This window comes from Tupaia chinensis, unplaced genomic scaffold (assembly GCF_000334495.1).
Source record: "Tupaia chinensis unplaced genomic scaffold, TupChi_1.0 Scaffold146051_1, whole genome shotgun sequence".
Classification (NCBI taxonomy): domain Eukaryota; kingdom Metazoa; phylum Chordata; class Mammalia; order Scandentia; family Tupaiidae; genus Tupaia; species Tupaia belangeri.
The window spans coordinates 70507-76599 of record NW_006205907.1 but is presented as its reverse complement, the minus strand read 5'-3'; the positions used below and the strand labels follow the sequence as shown (position 1 = coordinate 76599).

The window sequence follows — 6093 nt, the reverse complement described above, 5'->3', positions numbered from 1 at the left end:
GGTGGTTCCGCGGGGGCCTTTCTTTGTTTGCCGGCCGCCGCCGCTCTGGGGGCATGAGCTCCCGCGCCCCGTGCGGCTTCCGCCGGGCGCCCCGCGCGGCTTCCCTTAAGTCATCCTTCTAAACCTTCTAAGTAAATAGCTTTAGGGGTGTGGGATTGTATTGTATCTTAGTGTGCTTGTGATCTCATGTCTATTAGAAATGTAAATGTTTGAGGCACATCATTTCAGTCTATTTGTAGTGCCAGTTCTATGTATGACCTATTATCTCCAGCTTAGTTGTAATAATGACTGCTGGCACAGCCTGGCACTTTTCTAGCTTTTATTTTTTTTGGGGGGGGGGCATTTTGGTAAGTATTATCTGTCTTTTCTGTCCACCTGAAATTTACTTCTTTGAAATTTTGAGTATTTGTGGCCCCTTAAAGTGAATTTGTCTCTAAGATTATTCTGTGTTAATCTGAATGGAGGTTTGAATTAAGGTTTTGGTCTAAAGTTTTGATTGGGGGGGTCTATATGTGTTTATCTGCCTTAGTGGCAATCTGTTTTGTGGCCTAGGCAGATATCTGGAGATTGTATTGAACGTTTGATGTAGGCTTTATCTTGGTTCAGAATGTTACTTGATGTGTACCCGACAACTCTGCTGATAATTTAAATGTATTTATTATGTCATTCATGTTTCTACTGCCTGAAAATGAGTTCATGAATGAGACTTAAGGTGTGGTTTTCCTAAGAGTATTGCTTTTTTGAGTTCATTTGTAGTTCGAACTTAAATTGGTGATGTGTATTGGAAGTGTCTATCATGGGCAAATGCCAGTACTGCTAATTTTCTCGCTGTATATGTGCTTTTCCTGATAGTATCTAATCTTAATAAGTCCCCAAACATAGTGGGGTCTGAGTATGATGTCTACCTTTCCACTCACTAGCTTTCCATTCTCAAAGTAATAGGATCCTATTAGGGTTATTTTGTGTTATTTATGACAAGTAATGATTAGGTGTGGGGTTTTCTCCCATGACAGAGATCTGGCGTAACTGCCACTCTTTGAGTGCTATGGTGTTAGCTCCTTTATCCCACAGCTGTTCTACATCTGCAGCTTGCATTTGCATAAAATCTGCTCTTAATTTTTATAATTCTTCTATAATGTACTTTGGTTTTTTAGGTGTTGAGGTTGTCTTTGACCATGGTCTACTTTTTTACTTTTTTGACTATTACTGTTCTGGCTTGTGAGCCTCAAACCTCTGCCAGGGGACTGTAATTTCCTGGGGATTGTAATTTACTGGGTCTTCAGGATGGGAGTTCTTTCGTCCTGAGGGTTTGTCTTTTAACTTAGATAAGGACTTAGCTTTCTGAGTACTTTAAATGGTATAGTTTTGCCTTTATGTCTGCATCAATCAATCTAGTAGTTTTCAGGAGGATTGCTGGTACTTCCTACTTAGGTGCCTGGGCTATGAGAGGCTTAACATTTTCTGGCCCCCTCAGATCTATTTGTATATCTGGAGGAATTCCTACCTTGATTCTATTCCTCACTATAGTTTTGGTGGGATACTAGAGATATGCAACCAGTAAAAGTGTTTTTAGGCCTTCTAGCCTTGTTAATTTTTAAATTTTGTTCCCAGTCCTCCTTTTTCGGTCAGGTTTTTGCCATAGGGCACATGTGCTTGCCAGAGAGAGACAGAAGGAGAGAAAGTGAGAAATCACCATGCCAGGGGGCATGGTCACACTGCAATCCTATCTCCTCCATTCTTTTCTTCCTCCCACCTTGGGCATGCATACACACATACACCCAGCATGATCTTCAAGCTGCCAGTCCAAGAATCTGACCATGGCTGCCATGTGGGAATCCAGCACTTCAACTACCACACAATCTGCAGGTCCTATCTTACCTCCTTTAATTCTGCATAGTTAAATATTTTGAAGCTTATTAACATATGTATTTTAAATTTACATGGGAGATATATAGGGAAATAGTGACTCTCAAAAAGGAGGCTTAAAAAATCAACTTCTCAGAGTATGGGGAAGGAAATCAGAGAGAAAAAATAGAGACAAGACATTTGTGGGACACAGAAGTGGTATATTACCTGTTGATGATAACGTGCATAACATTCTCAACTGGACTGGTCTGAGATGTATTTCATGTTGGGTAAATTCTCTTTACAAGGCAAATGATGTATAGCAATTGAATGTTTACAAAGAAATAAGAATAATAATAATTAACTTCTCTATCCTTTTCAATAAAGAACCATACTTTTTTTTTTCTTTCTGGCAATATTTTTTATTTATTTTTATTTTAAATTTATTTATTTTACATTGAGGAGAATGGAGGAGAAGGGATTGCGGCATGTCAAGTGATGAAAAATGCTGAAAAAAGGAAAATGTGTTGGACATAAGGTGGGGTTGCGATTTTAAATGCAGTAGAAGGGAAGGTCTTCTTGAGATGATAATTTTTACATAAAAACCTGGAGTGATAGAGAGCTGCACGTGTATTCAGCTAAATACATAATACAGTTTCGTTTATTTAATTTTATTTTTCTACAGTTTCTGCAGCAGTATAATCACTACAAATCCAATGTGGAGATTTTCACAATACAACCAAATAAATCCAGGAAAGAACTGGCAGAACTGGTGATGTTTATGGCAGATTGCTCAGTGCTACCCAGAATATCTCAGTAATTTTCCTCAAGAGCTGAAGAGGATCTTCTTTCCTGCAATCACACTGTCTTAGATCTAGACATTCAAATGACATTTTGCAAAGCTTTGATCTTACTGAGAAATAAGAACCTCATCATTTCATCAAGTTTGCTGGAACTCTTCTTTGAACTTCTGCATTGCCATGATAAACTTCTACGAAAGACTTTATATACACATATTGTGACTGATATCAAGAATATAAATGCAAAACACAAGAACAATAAAGTGAATATAGTGTTGCAGAATTTCATGTACACCATGCTGAGAGACAGCAATGCCACTGCGGCCAAGATCTCTTTGGATGTGATGATCAAACTCTACAGAAGAAACATCTGGAATGTCACCAAAACTGTCAATGTTATCACAACTGCATGTTTCTCTAAGGTCACCAAGATATTAGTTGCTGCTTTGACATTCTTCCTTGGGAAAGATGAAGATGAGAAACAGGACAGCGACTCAGAATCTGAAGATGAAGGAACAACTGCAAGAGACCTACTGGTGCAGTATGCCACAGGGAAGAAAAGCTCAAAAAAACAAAAAGAAGTTGGAAAAGGTGATGAAAGTGAAAAAAAAAAAAGAAAAGAAGAAAAAAACAGAGGTATTTAACTTTTTAGCTATTCACTTGATTCATGATCCCCAAGATTTTGCAGAAAAACTACTAAAGCAGCTGGAGAGCTCTAAAGAGAGGTTTGAAGTGAAAATGATGCTCATGAACCTCATCTCCAGATTGGTGGGAATTCATGAGCTTTTTCTCTTCAACTTCTATCCCTTTGTACAAAGGTTCCTGCAGCCCCACCAAAGAGAAGTAACAAAGATCCTTCTGTTTGCTGCCCAAGCCTCTCATCATCTGGTACCACCAGAGATCATTCACTCACTGCTCATGACTGTGGTCAACAATTTTGTCACTGACAAGAACTCTGGGGAAGTCATGATAGTGGGAATCAATGCTATAAAAGAAATAACAGCTCAATGTCCTCTAGCCATGATGGAAGTACTTCTCCAAGACCTGGCTCATTATAAAACAGACAAAGATAAGAATGTAAAGGTGTCTCCTAGAACTCTGATTTAGCTCTTCTGAACACTGAATCCTCAGATGTTGCAGAAGAAATTTTGGGTAAAGTCTACAGAGGCTTCCAGAGAAGCAAGAGTGCAAGAATATGGAGAATTGGATGCTAAAGATTACATTCCAGGAGCAGAAGTTCTGAAAGTTGAGAAAGAGAATGCTGAAAACGATGGATGGGAAAGTACCAGTCTCAGTGAGGAGGAGGATGACGATGGCGAGTGGGTTGATGTGCACCACTCCTCCGACGAAGAACAGCAAGAAATTGCCAAGAAGCTGAGCAGCATGCTTATGGAGGAGCGGAAAGCCAAGGCTGAAGCCATCAGCACGAGTCGAGTTTTAATACAGGAAGACTTCCAGAAAATCCTCATGGCCCAGATGAGGAAAGAACTTGATGCTGCCACTGGGAAAGCTCAAAAGAAGAAATAAATTGAAATAGTGACGAAGAGCCCAGGGGTGAGTTACTTTCTCTTCGGGACATTGAATGCCTTCATAAAAAGCCCACATCTGACAAGGAGACAAGACTGGCCACCGCCATGGCTGGGAAGACAGACCGAAAGGGGTTTTTGACGGAGAACAGTTCTACAAATAAAGAGAAGAAAAAGCAGAACTTTATGATGATGCGGTATAGCCAGAATGTCTGGTCCAAAAATAAGCATTATTTCCAAGAAAAGCAGCTGGTGCACGAAATACACTTCTGAAAAAGAGGAAAAGGATGAAGTAACCTGCAAGCAAGTTTCCCATTCCGAGGAGAATGCTAAGTTTGAGTCTTTGCTCTAAAAATTAGTAAATTGAGGACTGTTTGCTTACATTTGTAAGTTCAGAAACACTATATTGTGAAAACTCCTGTAAACTTGGTAGCAATTTGGAAAAAAAATTCCATTTCTTGTTTCTTATTTTACTTTTTTTTTCCTCCTTGATTCTCTCCCTTTCACTCTCTGTCATTTCCCATCCTCCTCCCACACTGTCTCTGGTATCGACAGATGCTTTCCATGCCTTTCCCCCCCATTTTATTGATTCACAAAAGATCTTAATTAAACTAAATACTTTCAATAGTAATTGCAGTTGATATAAACATACCTACAAATGCATGTCTAACTTTAGGCATAAAACTCAGTGAGTAGAATGAACATACTGTAAAGTAGCACCTAATTGAGGCTATATAGCTGTGGTCATTATGTAGGTACTTTTTTTTTATTTTTGTTTCTTTGTTTTTATTTATTTTTTAATTTAAGAAAAGCAGTTTTAGCTTTATTAAATCAAAATTTTAAAAAGTGAATAAGAATGTGCTTAATACTTAAATCCAGGAAAAAAAATTTAAACATTTTTTTTTAATTTAAAAATGGGGTTTATGTTAGTGGGGTTGCCAAATTATATGCTCGCTTTTTAAAAAATTTCCCAGAGAGTATTTGCACACCAGAGCAAGACAGAGAGAGATGAGGAGGAAGAAAGCATCTACCAATGGGATATAATCACACCATAATCCCTTCCCTTACATTTCTGTATCATGTCAGGACTTGTAGAATGCACACACATGTACCCAGCATATTTTTCAAAGACACCAGGGCTGAGATTTGAACCACATGGTCATCTGTGTGAATCTGGCTCCCTTAACCACTTAGGCCACAGGGCTGGCCCCTATATGCTTTCCTAATTGGATGTAAATTAATGTTCCACCTTATAGAATTATAATTATGGAGGTGGGATGTTAGTTTAGACTCTGTTCTCTGCTCAATTATATAGTCTCTCTGCTATCCTCGTGGCATGTACTTTCAGTTTCTCATTGGCCTCTCACATGGCACAGGGGCATTCCCTCTTGGCAGCGCCCTGGGAATATGTCACTTTCCATCTTTGGCTATTTGGGTCTGCACAATATGATGTTTTACTCCTAACACTCCATGAACAGGGCATAGTATGTCAGAGGTGTGAGTTATGGCCTTTGAGAAGTTGAAATGATGATTTTCTATTTGCTCAATTTGTCTATACTTTTTTCATAAATTTTAGAATTTAAATAATTTTAAACTTTAGATTTTTAATTGCCAATTTTCAACTAGCCAACTGTATCCAAACAATGTAATTGTACTCAAACAATGGAAGACAGACTCTCAATTATATCACTTTCTTCAAACCCTGAATGCAGAACCCCAAACCCCTCAGATTCAGTCTTAGAATATGGATAGAGAAAAAGTGGAAACACAGGCACTGTAAGAGTTGTGAGTGTTTATCACCAAAATACCGACCCAAAAGACCTGAGACTCAAACTTAGAAAACAGACCTTCAAAGTTTTCAGAGAACTCATACCCTGAACTCATACCTGCAAATACACCAATCTACATCCTTACTACACAGA

General features: G+C 38.6%; 1 pseudogene; it reads left to right on the top strand.

Moving 5' to 3' along the window:
- Window positions 1-2605: 2605 nt before the first annotated feature.
- LOC102478013 (protein SDA1 homolog pseudogene) lies at window positions 2606-4467 on the top strand (annotated as a pseudogene).
- The last annotated feature ends 1626 nt before the right edge of the window (window positions 4468-6093 follow it).